This window comes from Triticum dicoccoides, chromosome 2A (genome assembly GCF_002162155.2).
Source record: "Triticum dicoccoides isolate Atlit2015 ecotype Zavitan chromosome 2A, WEW_v2.0, whole genome shotgun sequence".
In the NCBI taxonomy this organism is placed as follows: Eukaryota; Viridiplantae; Streptophyta; class Magnoliopsida; order Poales; family Poaceae; genus Triticum; species Triticum dicoccoides.
In genome coordinates this window covers 749,077,977-749,100,574 of record NC_041382.1, presented here as the reverse complement: position 1 = coordinate 749,100,574, position 22,598 = coordinate 749,077,977, and the positions used below count along the sequence as shown (strand labels likewise).

At 46.6% G+C, this 22,598-nt stretch overlaps 1 long non-coding RNA gene across 1 annotated transcript; it reads left to right on the top strand.

Annotated features, from left to right (window-relative positions):
* The first annotated feature begins 15,248 nt into the window (after nucleotides 1-15,248).
* LOC119352243 lies at nucleotides 15,249-16,294 on the top strand. Its single transcript, XR_005170144.1, has 3 exons — nucleotides 15,249-15,315; nucleotides 15,776-15,824; nucleotides 16,242-16,294. It is a non-coding gene; the product is annotated as an uncharacterized LOC119352243 (long non-coding RNA).
* Nucleotides 16,295-22,598: the final 6,304 nt, after the last annotated feature.

The following is a 22,598-nucleotide window of genomic DNA, read 5'->3' as shown; positions in this document are numbered from 1 at the left end:
TAAACCTGGACTGGAGGCTTAGGTGATTAGGTAGGTCGTGGCCAACACCCACGTTGGGCCTCCGCTTGAAGGTTGCCGAGTACATGTCGTGTAAACGACGGTAAGTGGTGAGAGCGTGTATGAAGAAGTACACCCCTGCAGGGTTATCATAACCAATTCGAATAGCCGCGTCCGCGGTAAAGGACTACTTGGTTGCCTATACAGTTCATAGACAAGTAAATGGAAACTGCTAAAAGCCTCAAGATAAGTGTGAGTGCCGAGGATGGCTCTTCCATAGGGAGACGGAGGTGGATCCTCGGTAGTGTATTGAAGTGGTGAGTAGTGGACTCGTGTGCGCAAAACCATTTCAAGTTGAAGTATCGTAGGATAGTCTAGCCAAGAGTCAAAGCTGGCTTGCTGCAATAACTCCACCAACCCTTCTTGATAATATGCATGTATGTAGGATCTGATGTAAGTCTTGCTGAGTACCTTTGTACTCATGTTGCTATAATTTACATTTTTTACAGAAGACGCTGCAACCCCTTCTGATGGGTTCTATGTAGACATTGACATCAACGAGTAGGCTAAAGGCCCAGGTGGTGACCCTGAGCTTGTGAAGGACCACGTATTATAGCTAGGCTTTCCAAGCCTCTTTTATTTTACTAGTTGTCTGTACTCAGACAATGTACTTCCGTTGCTGGTTTGTATGACTGTATGACTTGAATGCTGGGTCGTGTGACCCGTACCTTTGTGTATGTTATGTATGGCTCCCTGAGCCTTAAATAAAGTACTTGTGTCGTAGAGTCATGTTGTGATGCTTCATTGTATTTGCACATATCGAGCATATTGTGTGTATGATTGAAATGCTTGGTATGTGTGGGATCTGACTATCTAGTTGTTTATCTTTAAGTAGCCTCTCTTACCGGGAAATGTCTCCTAGTGTTACCGCTGAGCCATGGTAGCTTGCTACTGCTCTGGAACACTTAGGCTGGCCGGCATGTGTCCTTCTTCGTTCCTGTGTCTGTCCCTTCGGGGAAATGTCACGCTTTGAGTACCGGAGTCCTGTTAGCCCGCTACAGCCCGGTTTACCGGAGTCCTGCTAGCCCAGTGCTACAGCCCGGACCCACTTGCTGATGACCGACACGTTCGAAGCTGGGTCATGGATGCCTGTCCCTGTAAGTCTGTGCCACTTTGGGTTTACGACTAGTCATGTCAGCCCGGGCTCTTTATCATATGGATGCTAGCGACACTATCATATACGTGATCCAAAATGCGCAAACGGTCCCGGGCAAAGGTAAGGCGACACCCGTGGGGATACCGTGCGTGAGGCCGCAAAGTGATATGAGGTGTTACCGGCTAGATCAATGTGACATCAAGTCGGGGTCCTGACAGCGTTGGCATCAGAGCCGGACTGCCTGTAGGTTCTCCAAGCCAAACTGGTCGATGTTGAGTCTAGAAATTCTTTAGTTATCTGTAGGGGAATTGTTTGTGGGTTGGAACGTAAGGCTCTTTTTACTCCTTTATCTTATGACATTCTGATCTGAGTCAGTCCATTCTTCCACCGGGGGTTAAGGAATTAGGATCTATTCTCTCTATCAGGATCACGTGTTACTAATTAGTAGTACCTTATAGGTATGATGGATACAAGCCTAGTTCAGTTCTTTTACCACATTATGTTGCTAGGATGGTCTCAGAACTTTGATATGATGATGTTGAGTGTGTATGAAATCCTTTGTCAAATGTCTCAAAATCCTTCTTGAGCATTTACAGCTGTTATGCTGCCGAAATTTTGCTAGAAATTCTAATGCCTTTGCATTATGATTGTGCTTTCAGATGGCCACTCGCGACCTCAATCAAGTGGTTCGCCTGACTCGATGCCTAGATGTACCCGGCCATACTGCCAAGTTGGTCAGGGTAATGACTGAGGCTGGATACCGCTGGTATCCTGAGTACACGGTCGAAGAGCAATTTCGAGACTTTAATCAAAGCCAGTATCTCTGCACTGTCAGGATATTTCCATCTTATCCTGGATCCACCGAGCCCCTTCACTGCTCCTATGGACTCGGGGTTACTATTGAGATGGCTGTGCAGGACGCCGCCTACTCTATGATGACCATTATGCGAGTCAGATCTGGTCTATTTCGGGACTCTGATTTCCGGTATATGCCAGGATCACTTCCGGGAGCACAAGGGTATCTCCAGGCTATCTATGCTGACCCCACCCAGGAGGATTCACGGACTCGCACCACTGCTGAGATGCTCGAGGATAAGGACCGTGAAAATCGGGCCTTAAGGTTAGAGCTCTTCAATACCCGTGCTGACCACTGGGCCACTTTGACTCGGTTCGCACCGGCGGTGCAAGCTGGATTTTCAGATATGCGCGATCTCTATCGTGTGAGATCTGCTCTGCCAGACGTGATGGGTTGGCGTGATGTAGGAGGCATCACCCCACCTCGCGGTCCCCGCAGGCCACCGTCTGTTGGTCCAAGACCTCATCCTAGCCCCTATGGTCCACAAGCTCCGCGAGATCGTCTGTTTCCGGATGATCATGTTGAGCTTCCAGGCTATGGAGGTGACTTCTACGAGGACTACTACGGATCGGTCTGAGTTAGTGGTAGTATCACTAGTTCGCAATAGCTGTGTCGTCTATCGTCCCGCGTGACTCGTGGGATATGACCTAGTTTGTACTCTTTCTGGAGGTGTAGAAAAATAATGTATAGGAGCTTGGAATGCCTCCGATGAGATGTAATCCTCTTTTCACCGTAATAGTACTTTGTTTGGTCTTGTACTAAACCCTGTATGGTGTGTATGACGATGGGATAAAGAAGTAGTTTCTGTAATTACCATGTCATACGGATGATCATCTTGCATTTCGAGTTATTCCTTACATTTTATATCCTATGTCGGAATTTTATCATCCTGACTAAATCATTGTCTTGTTTACCTAGGATGGTCAACACGCGCACTAACCCTGCTCCTCAAGAGCAGGCCGAAGGCAGTGAAGGCAGGAATGCAAATCTGCCTCATCCTCCTTCCCTAGCCGAGGTTATGATGGAAGCTGAGAGAAACAAGCGGGAGACCAACCGTTTGTTAGAGCGTATTGAACAGAACACGGCACACCATCAGAGGACTAATGTGGTGTCACTCAGTGATTTTATCAAATTACATCCACCCACGTTCCACCACTCCGCCGAGCCTCTCGACGCTGATGACTGGCTTCGCAGTATCGCTCACAAACTGCGTTCCGCGCTGGTAGCGGAGGCTGACAAGGTCACCTTTGCTGCATATCATCTTGAAGGCCCCGCCAGTCTATGGTGGGAGAATTATGGAGCTATGCGCCCAGCGAGCCATGTCACTACTTGGGCTGAATTCAGTGAGGCTTTCCGTGAACATCACATTCCGGAGGGTCTCATGGACCGTAAACGTGAGGAATTTTGCAGTTTCACCCAAGGCCGACTTTCTGTGGATGTTTACAGCAGGGAGTTTGGTAACCTCGCACGATATGCAACTGAGGAAGTGTCTACTGACGCCAAGAAGCAAGCAAGGTTCCGTAAGGGCCTTAGTCCTGAGCTTTGCCGTGACGTCCGTCTGCATGAGTGCACATCTTTTCAGAAACTTGTCAACAAAGCCATCAGTGCTGAAACTGGTCAGACTGACTATGACGCAACACGCAAGCATGGCCGTGACATGGGTTCCTCATCCAGTGCTGGTCCTCAGAAGCGCCGCGTGTGGGTGCCCAACACCGCCCTGCCACCCAGGTTCACACCGAGGCCATCTTTCTAGGCGCCTCGCCCTGTTCAACAGTCTGCACCGGCCAAGCCCTATGGGGGTCCAACCAACAATGCTCCTCCACGTACCAGTTCCGTGACTTGTTTCAAGTGTGGGGAATCTGGCCACTATATGCGTGAGTGTCCCCAGACCAACCCCAACCAATCTGCTAAAGCTGTTGGCCGTGGCAAGCCGATAGGGAAAGTGTTCCACGCCAAGCCGGCCACCGCCTCACGTGGCCATGTCAACTGTATCTCTGCCGAAGAAGCTCAAGAGGATCCCAACGTCGTTCTCGGTACGCTTCTTGTTAATTGCCACCCGGCATCTGTTCTTTTCGATACAGGAGCCTCTCATTCATTTATATCCGAGAACTATGCTCGTTTGCATAACACCGCATTCTGTGACATGCCATCCACTATGGAAATTTCTACTCCCGGGTCTAGATGGCAGACCTCTAGGGTAAGTCATGGAAATGAAATCCAAGTCGACAGACTTGTTTTTCTTGCATCTTTGATAGCCCTTAAATCTTCAGATATTAATATCATTCTGGGTATGGACTGGATGTCGGCTCATCATGCCCAAATTGATTGCTTCTCTAGGACTGTTCAACTCACCCATCCTTCGGGGAAGATAGTCAATGTCTTGACCCGAATAGCCAAGCGACAATTATATTCTCTTAACGCCAGCCCTTTGCCAGACCTTGAGGACGTGCCGGTAGTCCGTGACTTCCCGGATGTCTTTCCAGAAGAATTGCCAGGTGTTCCACCTGACAGGGATGTTGAGTTCGTAATAGACCTCATCCCAGGAACCGCTCCGATTGCTAGAAGACCCTATAAGATGGCACCCCTAGAACTAGCCGAGCTTAAGAAACAACTCGATGAGTCCTTGAAAAGGGGTTTCATCCGACCTAGCTCATCTCCGTGGGCTTGCCCCGTCCTATTCCTCAAGAAGAAGGATGGTACGGACCGGATGGTTGTAGATTACCGACCTGTCAATTTGGTCACAATCAAGAACAAATATCCACTTCCCAGGATCAACGACCTGTATGATCAGCTCGCTGGATCCTCAGTCTTCTCCAAGATGGATTTGAGGTTGGGCTACCATCAAATCAAAATCAGAAACGGGGACATTCCTAAAACGGCCTTTGTTACTCGTTATGGCCAATACAAGTACACCGTCATGTCCTTCGGTTTAACCAACGCTCCAGCCACCTTTTCTCGGTTAATGAACTCAATCTTCATGGAGTATTTGGATAAATTCGTCGTAGTTTACCTCGATGATATACTCATCTACTCCAAGAACGAGGAAGAACATGCCGAACATTTAAGGCTAGTGTTGAAGAAACTTCGAGAGCATCGCCTTTATGCCAAATTTTCTAAATGTGAATTCTGGTTGTCAGAAGTGACCTATCTGGGTCATGTAATATCTGGTAAAGGTATTGCTGTTAACCCTGAGCGAGTTCAAGCCGTCCTTAATTGGACTCCACCTGAATCGGTCAAGCAAGTTCGGAGTTTTCTGGGCTTAGCGAGCTATTGTCGTCGCTTTGTCGAGAACTTCTCCAAGGTTGCTAAACCTCTAACCGAACTCCTCAAGAAAGATAAGAAGTTCGAGTGGACTCCACAATGTGAGCACAGCTTTCAGGAACTGAAAAGACGTCTGACTTCTGCTCCCGTACTGGTACCGCCAGACTTCTCCAAGGACTTTGTTATCTACTGCGACGCCTCGCGACAAGGACTAGGTTGCATTCTCATGCAAGATCGACACGTAATTGCTTACGCTTCACGGCAATTGCACCCACATGAGGAGAATTATCCTACTCATGATCTAGAGCTTGCAGCCGTAGTCTATGCACTTAAGACCTGGCGACATTACCTCCTCATTAATCGTTGCGAAATATTCACTGATCACCAAAGTCTGAAGTACATTTTCACCCAACTGGATCTGAATCTCAGGCAGAGACGTTGGGTTGAGTTGATCACAGACTTCGACTTAGGAATAACCTACACCCCAGGGAAAGCCAACGTCATGGCTGATGCGCTAAGTCGTAAATCTTATTGTAACATGTTACAACAAAGTCAACCGCTTCTCCATGAGGAATTTCGGAAGCTTAACCTTCACATTGTACCTCAAGGTTTTCTTTCCACCTTGGTGGCAAAACCTACCCTTACGGATCAGATTATCAAAGCACAGAAGGTAGATCCGGGAATCTCCCGCATCAAGAGAAACATCCAGAAAGGATTTGCGAATTGCTTCTCCATTAATGATCAAGGGGTCGTATACTTCGGGAATCGACTAGTGGTTCCCAAAGTGCGAAACCTGAGGCGATTGATCCTTAAGGAAGCTCATGAATCTCCTCTCACCATTCATCCCGGTAGTACTAAGATGTATCAGGACCTACGCCAGAGGTTCTGGTGGACTAGGATGAAGAGAGAAATTGCTCAGTATATTGCTAATTGCGACGTCTGCCGTCGTGTAAAAGCAGAGCATCAACGGCCTGCTGGCACCCTTCAACCCTTAGCTATTCCTGAATGGAAATGGGAGAAAATTGGTATGGATTTCATTACCGGTTTTCCCAGGACCAAGAGAGGGAATAATGCTATTTTCGTCGTGGTCGATCGTCTTTCCAAAGTAGCCCATTTCTTACCTGTTCGTGAGAGTATAACCGCTAGCCAGCTGGCAGACTTATACATCTCCCGAATAGTGTCCCTCCATGGTGTTCCTTTGGAAATCAACTCGGATCGAGGAAGTCTTTTCACCTCTCGATTTTGGGAAAGTTTCCAAAATGCTATGGGAACCCGTCTCTCCTTTAGCACTGCCTTCCACCCTCAGTCGAGTGGTCAAGTGGAACGCGTCAACGAGATTCTAGAAGACATGCTTCGAGCCTCTGTTATCTCATTCGGAATGGACTGGGAGAAGTGTCTTCCATTTGCCGAATTCGCTTACAACAACAGCTATCAGTCTAGCTTGGGTAAAGCCCCTTTTGAAGTTCTCTATGGACGACGGTGTCGAACACCCCTTAACTGGTCAGAGACCGGGGAAAGACAATTCTTTGGCCCGGATATGATTCAGGAAGCAGAAGAACAAGTTCGTATCGTTCGTGAAAAGTTGAAAACAGCCCAATCTCGTCAAAAGAGTCAATATGACCGAAAACATAAGGCTGTGACTTTCGAGGTTGACGAGAAGGCTTATCTTCGAGTCACCCCTCTGAAGGGAACCCATCGTTTCAGTATCAAAGGCAAATTGGCTCCTTGTTACATTGGACCTTTTCGCATTCTCGCCAAACGAGGAGAAGTTGCCTACCAGTTGGAACTACCTCCGCACCTCTCCCGAGTCCACGATGTCTTCCACGTTTCTCAACTCAGGCGTTGCTTCTCGGATCCTATCCGTGGAGTGGACCACGAAACGCTTGATCTCCAAGATAATCTTACATATCGAGAGTACCCCATTCGTATCCTCGATCAGGCCGAACGTACCACTCGACGTCATAATATCAAGTTTCTCAAAGTACAATGGTCGCACCATTCTGAGGATGAAGCAACTTGGGAAAGGGAGGATCGTCTTCGACTTGAGTATCCCGCCTTCTTCCCGGAGGAACCCAAATCTCGGGACGAGATTCTTTTGAGTGGGGGTGAGTTGTCACACCCTAGCTAGTCATGCATCAGAATGTGTGCATCATGTTTAAAATTCCATTTAATTTGAAATGGGGATTTGTGAAACCCTCAGAATCATTTTTGAAAATGATCCAAATAAAAATTTCTCCAAAAAGGTCCAAGAAAATGCTCATGTTGCTCTCTGAAAATATTGGATAGAGATAAAAATCAAACCAATATTTTTAAGAGCTCATAGGTATTTATTTTGGGCATTTGGAATTAATGCATAAATATTTGCATTGGAAATATATTAGTTATATATATTAATATATGTCCAAATATTATGCCATTTATAAAGGAGCTCTGGAATAATATATCTAGCTCCTGCAAAAATTGGCATAAGGTAAATAAATGATTTAATATTTTATTTAAATCAAAACAAATGTCAGAAATTAGAAAAAGAAAAATAAATAAAAGGAGGAGCTTACCTGGGCTCCTCCCTGTGCAGCCCAGCCAGCTGGCCGGCCCAGCCAGCAGGCGGCCCAGCCCGTCTCCCCCCTCTGTCGTCTTCGTCCTCGACAGAGGGAGGGGAGTGTGCCCGGCGCGCGCGCGCGCCACCGCGCCACGCCACCTGCTCGCCTGCCTGCCTGCCCCTCCCCTCCTCGTCTCGATGCCCCGGACGACGCCACGCCCTCCCCCGTTCTCTCGCACTCTCCCTCGGTTCTTCCCCTCCTCTCCCTCGCTCTCTCTCTCACGGCCGAACACCACCATCGCCGCCGTTCGCCATAGCAGCCGTCACCGGCCACCCCTCGCCCCTCCGCTGAGCTCAGGAGCTCCGCCTCGACCCCCTCTTCCTCCCCACCAAGCCAAGCCCCTCGGGAAGCCCTGCATCGCCGCCCATGTCGCCGTTCCCCTCCTCGGCCACCGGAGATCGTCGCCGTCGAATCGAGAGCTACCGGACGTCCCCGAGCCCGCTAACCATCCCTGCAGCTCCGCGGTGAGCCACTGACCCGATTCCCCCTTGCCCCGTCGTCCCTAGCATCCTGTAGTTGCCGTCCCCTTGAGCTCCGAAGCTCGCCGCCGCCGTGCCTCGTCGCCGCCGTGGCTGGAGCCGTTGTAGCTCGAAGCCGAGCACACCATCGTGCTCCACACCTCACCAGGAGCACGTAGCACGCACCAACGCCTCCCCTAGCGCCCTGCATCGCCTAACCCGCCGTTGGCCGAACTCCGGCCGCCGCTCACGAGCTCGCCATCGTCGGTACCGGCCACCACAGGCACGGCCACCACCACCGTTCGACGCGCGGGAGCAAGGGCTCTCCAACGAGCCCAAGCACGGCCTCGCCCGTGCCCTGTAGCGCGTTTCCGTGTCGCGCCGCCGTCTCGGGCCTCGCCGGCGTCATGTCGCCGGTGGGTTTGACCCACCTTGACCACGGCAGGACCCCCCCTGTGTCCCTGACAGGTGGGCCCAGCCCTGTTAGCTAATTAGGATTAGCACTAACCGAATTAGTTAAACTAACTACCCCCCCTGACACTGACCAGTGGGCCCCAGCGCCACTAATTCCTAATTAGGATTAAACTAACCCTGTTTAACCCCCCTGTCACTGACGTGTGGACCCCACACGTCAGGTTTGACCCCAGCCAGCCGCAGTTGACCACTGACGTCATGCTGACGTCATGCTGGCGCAATATTTATATTTCTGGATTTAAATTTAATCAGGAAATTCCAGAATATTATTTAAACTTCAAAAATTCATAACTTTTATTCTGTAACTCCAAATCAGACAAATTATATATGAAAAATGATCAGAAAAATCCAATCTATCCATCTGTACTATTTTCATGCATGATCAAACAAGTTAAATTGATGTTTTAAGCAGAACAAGGAAAAGCACTTTAAAAGGCCATGTTTGAGTTTGAAATTTGAATCTTTGATTCAAATTTGTTCAAACCCTTCTGGTTTTAGTTGCATTAGCCCAACACACTCATATTGCCATGTTTCATGCATGCAGCATATTGTTGCACATTGTTTGGTGATGGTTGTGTATCGATGTCCTTTGCGACAGGTTCTGCCTCCGAGGAGTACCGTGATTACCCTAACGAAGAACCGTATCAGTGCATCGAACCATCAGGCAAGCAACCAACCATTTGATCATATCGATACAATCCCATGTTCTCGCTCCTGCTCTCTTTTACTGCATTAAGACAACGCGTTTCAAACTGCTGTGTGCTACGGTAGTTGAACCCATTTCCTCTGCATGACCTGTCATTGCCACAGTAACTAGATGAAACCCACTAGCATGTGTAGGAGTTGATTGAGCCATATGTATGTGTTGTTCCTACCTTGCTATGCCTGCTATGCTTAGAGTCGTGTCAGGTCTGGTTCATCTGGGTGATGGGCTAGAGTGAAATGGTTATGTCGGTAATGAGAGTGGTGTGGTGAACACGATTTGGTAAAGGTATCGATGAGAGGCCATGTAGGAGTACATGGTGGGTTGTTTCATTGAAGCCGACCTTAAGCACTGAGATCTGTATGTGTGATTTAAGATACAGCTACTACCATGCATTGGGCCCTGAAATATGACCCCGCTCGACTTCTTATTCACCCTAGCTCTCTGTCCAGGAGTTGCAAGTAGTTTCTGGTGTTTGTAGCCTACTGGAGGCCGTGGACAGCGCTGACCGTAGGGGTGGGCTGTGATGCGGTAGGTACGTGGCACGGTGTACCGAATACCCGTTAGGTATCTCGGGAACCCTGTTCACATCGTTCGAGGCCGTATGGGAAACCTCGGCCGGACTCCCTGCGGATGGAACCTGGATAGGCGATAAACCTGGACTAGAGGCTTAAGTGTTTAGGTAGGTCGTGGTCTACACCCACGACCTACCTAAACTAACTACCCCCCCTGACACTGACCAGTGGGCCCCAGCGCCACTAATTCCTAATTAGGATTAAATTAACCCTGTTAAACCCCCCTGTCACTGACGTGTGGACCCCACACGTCAGGTTTGACCCCAGCCAGCCGCAGTTGACCACTGACGTCATGCTGACGTCATGCTGGCGCAATATATATATTTCTGGATTTAATTTAAATCAGGAAATTCCAGAATATTATTTAAACTTCAAAAATTCATAACTTTTATTCTGTAACTCCAAATCAGACAAATTATATATGAAAAATGATCAGAAAAATCCAATCTATCCATCTGTACTATTTTCATGCATGACTAAACAAGTTAACTTGATGTTTAATGCAGAACAAGGAAAAGCACGTTAAAAGGCCATGTTTGAGTTTGAAATTTGAATCTTTGATTCAAATTGGTTCAAACCCTTCTGGTTTTAGTTGCATTAGCCCAACACACTCATATTGCCATGTTTCATGCATGCATCATATTGTTGCACATTGTTTGGTGATGGTTGTGTATCGGTGTCCTTTGCGACAGGTTCTGCCTCTGAGGAGTACCGTGATTACCCTAACGAAGAACCGTATCAGTGCATCGAACCATCAGGCAAGCAACCAACCATTTGATCATATCGATACAATCCCATGTTCTCGCTCCTGCTCTCTTTTACTGCATTAAGACAACGCGTTTCAAACTGCTGTGTGCTACGGTAGTTGAACCCATTTCCTCTGCATGACCTGTCATTGCCACAGTAACTAGATGAAACCCACTAGCATGTGTAGGAGTTGATTGAGCCTTATGTATGTGTTGTTCCTACCTTGCTATGCCTGCTATGCTTAGAGTCGTGTCAGGTCTGGTTCATCTGGGTGATGGCTAGAGTGAAATGATTATGTCGGTAATGAGAGTGGTGTGGTGAACACGATTTGGTAAAGGTATCGATGAGAGGCCATGTAGGAGTACATGGTGGGTTGTTTCATTGAAGCCGACCTTAAGCACTGAGATCTGTATGTGTGATTTAAGAATCAGCTACTACCATGCATTGGGCCCGAAACCAATGGACCCTCTCGGCTTCTTATTCACCCTAGTTCTCCGTCTAGGAGTTGCAAGTAGTTTCTGGTGTTTGTAGCCTACTGGAGGCCGTGGACAGCGCTGACCGTAGGGGTGGGCTGTGATGCGGTAGGTACGTGGCCGGGTGTACCGAATACCCATTAGGTATCTCGGGAACCCTGTTCACATCGTTCGGGGCCGTATGGGAAACCTCGGCCGGACTCCCTGTGGATGGAACCTGAATAGGTGATAAACCTGGACTGGAGGCTTAGGTGATTAGGTAGGTCGTGGCCGACACCCACGTTGGGCCTCCGCTTGAAGGTTGCCGAGTACATGTCGTGTAAACGACGGTAAGTGGTGAGAGCGTGTATGAAGAAGTACACCCCTGCAGGGTTATCATAACCTATTCGAATAGCCGCGTCCGCGGTAAAGGACTACTTGGTTGCCTATACAGTTCATAGACAAGTAAATGGAAACTGCTAAAAGCCTCAAGATAAGTGTGAGTGCCGAGGATGGCTCTTCCATAGGGAGACGGAGGTGGATCCTCGGTAGTGTATTGAAGTGGTGAGTAGTGGACTCGTGTGCGCAAAACCATTTCAAGTTGAAGTATCGTAGGATAGTCTAGCCAAGAGTCAAAGCTGGCTTGTTGCAATAACTCCACCAACCCTTCTTGATAATATGCATGTATGTAGGATCTGATGTAAGTCTTGCTGAGTACCTTTGTACTCATGTTGCTATAATTTACTTTTTTTACAGAAGACGCTGCAACCCCTTCTGATGGGTTCTATGTAGACATTGACATCAACGAGTAGGCTAAAGGCCCAGGTGGTGACCCTGAGCTTGTGAAGGACCACGTAGTATAGCTAGGCTTTCCAAGCCTCTTTTATTTTACTAGTTGTCTGTACTCAGACAATGTACTTCCGTTGCTGGTTTGTATGACTGTATGACTTGAATGCTGGGTCGTGTGACCCGTACCTTTGTGTATGTTATGTATGGCTCCCTGAGCCTTAAATAAAGTACTTGTGTCATAGAGTCATGTTGTGATGCGTCGTTGTATTTGCACATATCGAGCATATTGTGTGTATGATTGAAATGTTGGTATGTGTCGGATCTGACTATCTAGTTGTTTATCTTTAAGTAGCCTCTCTTACCGGGAAATGTCTCCTAGTGTTACCGCTGAGCCATGGTAGCTTGCTACTGCTCTGGAACACTTAGGCTGGCCGGCATGTGTCCTTCTTCGTTCCTGTGTCTGTCCCTTCGGGGAAATGTCACGCTTTGAGTACCGGAGTCCTGTTATCCCGCTACAGCCCGGTTTACCGGAGTCCTGCTAGCCGAGTGCTACAGCCCGGACCCACTTGCTGATGACCGACACGTTCGAAGCTGGGTCATGGATGCCTGTCCCTGTAAGTCTGTGCCACTTTGGGTTTACGACTAGTCATGTCAGCCCGGGCTCTTTATCATATGGATGCTAGCGACACTATCATATACGTGAGCCAAAATGCGTAAACGGTCCCGGGCAAAGGTAAGGCGACACCCGTGGGGATACCGTGCGTGAGGCCGCAAAGTGATATGAGGTGTTACCGGCTAGATCGATGTGACATCGAGTCGGGGTCCTGACACAAGAGATGACGAGGGTAGGTTATATGATCAAGGAAAGGTGAATCTGAGCCCACTATGCAATGAACCCTGAATCCTCATAGCTCAAGAAACGGAGGGAGCACCGGACGCTCTTAGAGTTTAGCGACTCTCAGCCGTCTGATCGGTTTTCTGATGTGTTTCCGGCCGTCGGATCTCGGGTTCGGCTCACGTGAGACGTCGAATATTTACTAGATCGTCGTGAGCCGTTAGATAAAATTCCAATTGCAACAGCGCGCGACTGTAGGCTTTCCACCACGTGTAAAACTAGATAACTGCGGAGGGCATTTTTGTCATTTCCCATGGTTGGAAAAATATCCAATCTCCACATAGGTGTGACCTAGCCGTCGTTCCTTCACATTCGCTTGTCCCACCTCCTCCTCTCCCTTTCTCGATCTCCTCTGCCTCGCATGCCACCACCGCTCGCCCTCACGCCGCCGCCTCCGCTTGCCCTCGCGCCGCCTCTTTGCTCCCCACTTTCCCTAACCCTAGCCCCTTTCTATGCCGCCGTAGGTTATATGATGTTGCTTATTTATTCTCAAGTGGTGTTCGTGCTCGGGCAATGATGATTACCTTGGCTGGAAATAGTGTGCCTTTGAGCAATCGAGGCACCTGTGGGTATCAAGTTGGATCCTCCCTCTTGTCTCTAGAATCCTTTTTGATCATGTGATACTTGTTGTTGTACTTGGATGGTCATTCTTGTTGAGTGATAACCAAGGCAGCTCTACTGTATAAACAGATTGATCCGGTGATAAGAGATGACGGTGGTAGGTTATATGATCGAGGAAAGGCGAATCTGAGCCCACTATGCATTGAACCCTGATCATTTTTATTTGTATTTAAAGTTGTTACATATTTTGTGTTACTGTCTTGACGCGAGGGTGTTGGGTCCCAACATTTTACTGTCCAGGGTTTAGCTTGTACTGACGTTTCTGAAAGACAGTAACACAAGAAGGTCTTATCTGACTCCATAATTTTACTGTATGAGACAGCCTGTATAATTTTCAGTTTGCAGAGCTCTGTGGTGCCCTGTTTTTCTGTTGTTCTATTTTTTTGTTGCTGCTCAGATCCATGTTGTCTTGAATTGTAAAGTACAACTACAAGTCCAAACCTGGACATTTTTAGAACCTGAACACTTTCAGTTAGTGGCTCAAAACTGCTCCACTAGAGTAGACATTTAACTTAATCAATTTACCATCTAGACAAATACTCCTATTAATTCCATCTGAGGAGTAGACATTTAACATAAGGTAGCCCCATTTTAATTTAAATGTAGTCTATTTTTGTTGCAATGGCACATTAGAGTGACTTATCGTTCATGAGCGGATCCTTTTTTAATGTGTTTGATTCGAGGCGCCACCTCCCTATGGCCTCGGCGCCTTCTCCCGGGCTCTCTCGCAGGTAAACTGTAGCGACATCTTGTGCGTGGTGGTCAAGCATGATAGCGCTGATGGGTGCTGTCTCCGTCGACTGGAGAAGCGCAGGTCGCGGCTCACGCCACTGCTCTATTGGGGTCATCAGCCTTTGTACTCGCGTTGTGTGTGCACTCAGGTACTGCATCCCAGGTTCATGTCTCACAGATGTCCATGCGCACAGTTCTGACCCCCTTTTTCTGCTGCTCCATATAGTGAACCAACAGAGTCGTGGATGCAGTGAGCGTTGGGTGCTGTGTCCCTCGGCTGAGCGGCAAGCCAGAGCTGCAAGTTGTTGAACATGGGGTGCTATTGTGATATCTCATGCCTCACGCTCTATGTGTGTATCTCTCTGTCCTGTTCCCTTTTTGCTATTCATTCATGCCTGATAGAATTACTAAGTTTTTTCTTGGTTTTGTAGTTGTGGATTGTTGTTAAGGAAGTATCTATTCAGGCCTGTTCAGGGGATATTGCATGATCAAGATCACTTCGTTCACTACTGATTTCATAAGGCCTGACATTGAGCCAGATTTCCTGTTCTGTATGCTTTAACTCCGTTGGCTCTGCTCCCTTGCCCAACTGATATGCCTGAAAAGTTCACAGGTATTTCCCTACCACCCGTTCATCTGCCTATGCCTTTCTATAGTGCTGTTTACCATATATAGTAATTTTTTTTGGTTTATTCGTGTAAACGTGTTCTGGCTCATTTGTGGTGTATAAGAGGCTGTTTAGTACCATAGTGCAAGCAGGGCTGAAAGGCTCATATATGTCAAGAACCTCACATGTGTGTACTGATATTTATGGCTGTATCACCTTTCCTTTGTCATAACAGTCTTATTTATACTTTGCTGTTTATAGATGCAAGCAAACCAGTGTGGTGCTCTGGGATCAGATTGCCTTGGCATTTGCTGCCGATGAAGTTATTGAACTGGGCAAGAAAGAACTGGTGGTTGCTACGTTTGTTGTGACGCTGTTCAAGAAATATGAAGGTGAGCCCGGTGCGGCTCTTCTGTGGTAGAAAAATCTTGCCTGTTGAAGTAGATGTTATAGATCAATAATGGTGCATTCTTGGATAACGCACTGTTTGTTGATTATTAAAATAGTCGTGTGTCATAATAAAGTTTGTTTTTCCTGTTTGGTTGCATGTATGTGCATGGATGCTTCCTTTGGATTTCATTATTCTTTGTACGATGCATACAGTGGGAATGCATATGCTAAACCTGGCGTTTGGACCGGCACCCTCGCACCAGGGCGCGATCCCGATCTGCACCCACTGCTACGTGTATCTTATTTGGTTTGAAATTGTGAGAGGAGACATTTTAGTTTCTCATGATGCATTTTCTTTTTGTTTACATATTTCATTGTTCTTACCCGCCGATGAAATTCTCTATTACAGTGCAATTGTAAAGCTTATACTTCAATCATTTCTGTTTTTTTCTGTCACAACAGTTTTGAGATTGGCCTTGATAGCTGGTTATCATTGTACAAGACATCTTAGGTAAGATCTACCGATGGGTTAGTTTCTCATGTAAACTCACCTTTCATGATGTTCTGTGATAATCATGGCAGACTGAAGATATGTTATCTATGCAGTATAATACTAGCGTTAAAATTCAAGCTCCTTTTGGCATTGTCTAATCATCATGCAGCCCAAATATCTAACTAAACTGCGCTATGGAGCTTGCACTAGCAGAATAAGCTGCCATCCTGAATCATATGTGTAGGCTAAAAAGAAGTGTGGAAAGAGTAGTCGTTTCACAAGGATATGTTACTACGGTTGCTTTCAGATGTTGATTTATCTTTCTTCTTGTACTCATTTGCTATATAATTTTGAAGTTTACAAGTCATGAGATTTGATGCCATATTCTAAACCTTGGAGCATTCTTTTTAAGAATATCTTTATTTTCCGTCGCAGCATTATGGCAGAACAATTATTATGCGTCTATCAATGATAACAATGATACCTGATTGAAGATTGGGTGGTCTACAATCCTCAGGTTCTCCAAAACTATATCTCAAGCCTATCAACTCTGAAAATTAAAGGTCTGACTTGAAACTGTGCCCCTCCCCTTTTCTGTTGCTCAACTCCCTTTTTGTGAATGATGTTCTGCATTAATATCCCAGATTGCACAATGTTAGTATTGCTATTTCTTTTGTCATGTAGAGATGGGTGCGACATGGACAATTATGTATCTATAGCTATTATTTTTTAGAAGAATTACATCTCTACAGTCATTTTCGCTTTAAGACAATAATCATTACCTACTACATTCAATGTCACTTCCGTTCTTATAAGTACATGCTAAAGAGAATGCGATATGATATTTACTAACGAGAAATCATATACTTGCAGGTCGCCACCATGCTGTCTCTCTCTGGCCGCCCCTCACATCGTCTTGGTTTGTTGGTTGCCGCTATGTCTCCTGCCGGTTTGCCCGCCGCTATCGCTGGAAGGGTTGTATAGGCCGTCGCTTATGCCACTACTCTGCAGTGACCAGTGAGGACCATGGCATCGAGGCAGCCCAAAAGGGAAACACCGCTGGCCACAACGCTGGTAGAGGCCTCCCTGTCTGCGCCGGTGACTGCTTAAAATCGCTGCCGCCACTACCGTTGTCCTTGTTGCTTCTTTGCAGGCATTTGATTAAGTCAAAGGCAACATGAAGGCACGACGACGATCAAGGTCTTTATGTACGCCGAGTAGTATCTTTTGCCTACCATACAGTATGAAAATAGATCAAGATGAGACAATTAAGTCACGTACTATGTATTTACTATGGTCTCTATAAGGAGAACATATCTGGTCTATATCTGAATCTATGAACTATTATATCGATGATGTCGATTATGTCTACATAGCCTGCCTTCGTATGCTTGTATAAGCTCAATGTATCCTTTGTACTGTTCTTCTTTGACTTGGCACATCTGCTCATTTTCAGATAAATTTTAATGTGACTTCCAACGTCATAAACCAGAATTCTTTTTCTGAGGATGCTTATATATGAACTGTTCATCCTATTTGTTAATATATTTTATCCAATATGTTATCCATGTCTAAAACCCGTCTTAAATTTCATATCTTATTCATAGATAATGATTTGGTGTATGACACTGTACTTAATCAATATTATTGGTTATTTTTTATATTTGCAATGCTCCTATGACTATATTATCGAATTGGATATGATCGTACCCGGCAGCATCGCTGCTGGGTGCGGCAAGGCGCACTTCCTACCTAGTAGAAAGGGAACGGCAAAGAAGCCAAGCTTTAGATGGGTCCTGGCTGTAGCTGCTGCACCTGCATGCCAGCTTTTCAGAGAGGCTTTTGCGTTTCGTTTTCGACACGAGAGACAACGTTGGTTAAGCGCTTTGACCACACCCCACCAAATCACAGCAGATGCACGGATATGATATTCTACCACCGGCGCCTCATTAATATGCCGTTGCAGATTTGCAGCAGCAGCAGCTACAGATCATCCGGCATGTGTATTTCTATCTATCCTACATGACCTTTAGTTGGACTGAAGTACTCCGTTGGCCTCTCAAAACATGTATACTGGAGTAGTAGTGAGTACTTTGCATGCACAGACGCACTTCTGTTTGCCTCCTTCGTCTGATGCTGCCACAAAATCACCCAACCTGATGCGGTCTCTACTCCCTCACACGCTCTGTCGTTCGTTAGCTGTTGTCGCTCCGTTCGCTGATGCGTGTCGTGGTGCACCGCGGGCTGGAGTCCCCGCTGGCGCTAAGCATATCATATTGTTTCTTCTAGAGCCGCCTCCAGCTTTTGTGCACACTGCACTGAGCACTTCATGTGTGCCTGTTGGGACGTGTTTGGTTGCCTACATACAGCCCAATCAAGCCCATGCAAAACAAAAAAGGTTGCTTGATTGCCCGGGTTCACTATTTTGTCTGCATCACACGGAGTTTAAAGCATCTCATAACCATGCCCGCTAGAAGCCGCTGAAGCGGTAGTTTCTAGCGATTCAGGTCCGGGCGAAGTAGGGGAGGGGAACACGGCGCCGAGCTCATGCGACCGCGAAGATGATGCAAGCTCGCACGTATCTTCGAAAAGTCAGTGGGAGGAATTGGGGTTACCTCCCGCCGTTTCGGTTGCCCTATATACTACCCTTCACCTCACTGCCCAAACTCTCGCCACCATACCCCCACCCATTTTGAGATTTTCCTCCAACGCGTTTCGGCACCGCCGAGCAGGTAAACGACGCATCTTCTCCGGTCGGCGGTAGACAGCAGCGGCGACTCGTGTCCCCCTCTTCTTCGACCTGTTCCGCGTCTCCTTCAAGTTGCACCCCCTTCTTAGTACTCATTCTAGTTAGATTTGTGAGTATGTGGTAGGGTTAGATCTATGACCATCTTGTAGCATTGTACACTGCCGATATGTGAGAATTTGATTGTAGCATTGTACACTGCCGATATGTGAGAATCTGATGTCCTGGTAGCTAGTGGTGATGGATTTGTAGCATGCTGCTTGTCTGGGGTTCGCTTGGTTGCCAGCCACGATATTGCCTTGTTTTTCCGGTGCCGGGATCAGAAGACCATGCGGAGAGGCAACGCCTCCGATGGCTATTCGACTCGACATGCACGCCCAGGACATCTTCAATGCTTAGGACCTTAGGGCATCTTCAGTGCTGACCTTCAAACTGGACACTGTATCCGTCCGTAGACCGGGAGACCAGTTCGCGGACACAGATATGAAAGCCGACGATCAAATCGTAGCCGCAAATGTTCGGAGACATTTCGAACGGGATTTCATTGAAATTAAAAATTGATGCATATTTAAACAAATCAAACTATTTTCATTCATACTTGGTTATTTTTTTACATAAAACTAGATTCTTTCATCTAAACCGGAGCAAATTCATTACATTTTGGCATATAAAAAGCAACGACACCATGGTAAAACCCTAGCCGCGGTCCCCACGTCCTCCCGTGCTAGCACCCTCCCCTTACCATCTCGCATTCTCTTCCTCCCCTTCCTTCACGTCGCCGCACAACCTCCTCCTCCATGGCCGGCAGGGCCACAATGAACGAGGGCCACAACCTCCTTCTCGTGCCTCTGCTCCCCCGACTGGCCACGGCCTCAATCCTCTACCTGGTCCACTTCGTCATGAGCAGCGGCGAAGGACCCTGCCACCTTGGAGCAGGCCGTGGCACTGGAACTGTACATCGGAGGTCGCGACATAATTTTTGGGAATTGTGATTAAATTGTTAGTTGTAATATTCTTAAATATTTTTCCTGCAATTATTTCAATAGAAACTTTTTGAAATAACAAAATCAAGCGAAAAAATCAACCAGCCAAAAAAAACCGCCGGCAAAACTAGATTTTTATTCTTTCCCAACAAACAAGCTAGTTTTTTTTTTGAGCAACACAAGCAAGCTAGCTAGCGGAAAGAAAGATGTGATCACGAGGGCCCAGCCCAGCCCAATGAACGAGTCTGGCAGAGTCCGGTCCGGAGACGCGGCTGTCTTGGACATATATATACGCCAGCGGCCGCAGCCGCCTCCTTCCCTTCGTTTAGGGCATATACAATAGTGCTATTTTAGGAGTGCCACGTAGGATAAATGATAAAGTGGAGGAGAGAGAATTCATAAAAAAAGGCTTGTCTTCTCTTATTTAAGATAAAACAAGAGATGATCTCTTAACACAATTTGTCTCACCATGTTTTAAGGAATTGTTAGTTATTGAAGATAAGGGTAAGATATAACCCATTGTAGACATACTCTTTTGTCATCTCTAAATTACATGCAAGACTTAAGATAAGACTGTCTTATCCACCATTATATATGCCCTTAATCGTTTTCTTGAGATCCAATGAGAGAATCCCGATCCACCAATCCCGGCGAAAAGCTACAGTCCTCCGTGCCGATGGCCACCGGCTACGAGGGTTCACCCTTCACCGCGACCCAGGAGGAGGCGGAGGCGGAGGCGTTCACCGTCAAGGCCAGGGCGGAGTACGAGGCGGAGGAGGACCGTGAGGAGGAGGAGGCGGCCTTCACCGTCAAGGCCAAGACAGAGGAGGAGGCGGCCTTCACCGCCCAGGCCAAGGCGGAGGAGGAGGTGGAGGACTCGGACGATGACTGCGACTCGGACGAAGAAGCGGGCTTGGACCACGATGAGTTCATGGCCAGGCTGATCGCAGACTACAACGCCGAATCCGAGAAGATCAAGGCTGACAATCCATGGTTGACGTACACGGACTATTCCACTGAGGAATACGCCTACATGCGCCGCAACCCGGAGGAGGTGGAGGAGGAGTCCGACGACGACTCGGACGAGAAGCTCAGGATTTATGCCGACATGTTCCGCAAGCTGGGAGGGGAGGGTTCCCATGTTGTTGATGGGCTTGTTCTGGTGTGAGATTGTTGATCTTGTAATTTCATTTGACTGATTGGGATGAAGGAGGTTTTACCAATGCTATCTATCTACACTAACACTAGTAGTTGATCGATCCGGAGGACATCTATGTTAGTATTATCAAGTTATAAGAGGTGCCCATGAACCAATGGCAATGGCATGTATCTACTATTAGCATATTATAATCATCTTAAGTATGCTATTCTCCAGTTGTCTCTGATGTTTGATTGTCTCTGTGCCTGCCTGCTGGTTTACATTGGTATGTGTTGTTTGACCGCTTCTTGCAAATCATTTCAGATTAGATTGTTTCAATTGCCAGTTTTGAGTTTGAGTTTGATCTTGTCCAGCCTTGCTATGCCTTCTTCAAGTGTTACAGTATATAGGTTGCTTCCTAAGTTCCCCATCTTGATTTGCAACAAGATCTGCTGTCAGCAGGATCTTTAAAAGGATTTACTGTGTCTTCTAGTTTACTAAATTTCCCATCTACATCAAAGCAGTGCCATATGGTCAGTTTTGTTTGGAAAATTGGTTGTTTTTATGTTTTATAAATTCTTATGCTGCCCAAGGTTCTCTGAAAAATTTCGCTATCTGCGGCTGTCCTTCCCTCAAATCACTGCCAGTCTTCGATTTCTAATTTGGCAACAGCGAGGAGCTAGTGAGACAGTGCCGCTAGTTGAAATGAGCCATTCCAGCCATCAGACAGACTATTAATCCAAGGTAACAGAACACTTCATTGTTTGTAGTGTACCCACCATTTTCTTGCTTTTCCTAACCTCATAATAAGTCTTGTGCGATTGTTCTTTTTTTTTTGTTTGGTTGGTCGCAGTTGCTGCCGTTTCACCTGAATATGCTACTCACTTCAATCTGCCGTGCAGTGCAGGGCTCTTCTTCGTTTTGTACATTTCGCTAGCGTCCAGGTAGAGTTCCGAGTTTCCAGTGAAAGCATGAAGATCTCGATTTTGTATATTACGTTATGTACATATAGCTAACTGGTTAGTACATGCAGAATCATCCCAACTCCTTAGTTAGAAATTTAGTCCACAATATGTTAGAAATTTAGTCCACAATATGTTGATCTGCATCTTGTTTCTGCTACCTGGCACTGTACTTCCTTATTTAGTTTAACTTTCGAATTGTCTTTTGATCTGGTTTGTATTTGAACTGCTGCTCTGTTATGTAAAGTAATGGAACCCTTGGGAAAAACAATCTGGCACTGTACTGTTTTCTCTTATTCAACGGAGTTCAGGAGGCTATCAACAGCACCAACTTTTCTCTTATTATCCTTAATTGAAGTTGTCATGTCTTTTTTGCATGTTTTAATCTGCAAAGTAGTCACTAAATGCAATTTGTGTCCTATTGTTCTGGTTGGCTGTTCCACATGTTAAATCTACTTCCCCAAAGATGTGCCTATTTTCTGAATTTATTTGTATCCTTTGATCCAGATTGCACCGATTCGGATACGCGTATCAGCATCGGGGCATAAATACGTCATTTCTGAAAAGCTTTCCAAAAAGCGCCAATACAGGGATACATTTGACTACTTTTAAAATAAGATAAAAAATATGTTATCAGTTAAGCATCAAGTTATTTAGCATATATTTAGTCAGTGCAGTCTATTATCTTCTATCTTATCCATGATTCCAACAAAGGCAAGAACCAACAGCCAAAGGGTGGCAGCAATTTACCAAACATAAAAGTTCAGTTAGAGAGAAATGGAGGAAGAGGAAATCAGCAGCAGTCGCAATGGCATGTATCTACTATTAGCATTATAATCATCTCAACTCAATATGTTCGATGTTTGATTATCACTGAGCTTCTACTTGCCTGCGTGCTGGTTTACATTGTTATGTGTTGTTTGGCCGCTTCTTGCAAACCATTTCAGATTAGATTGTTTCAGT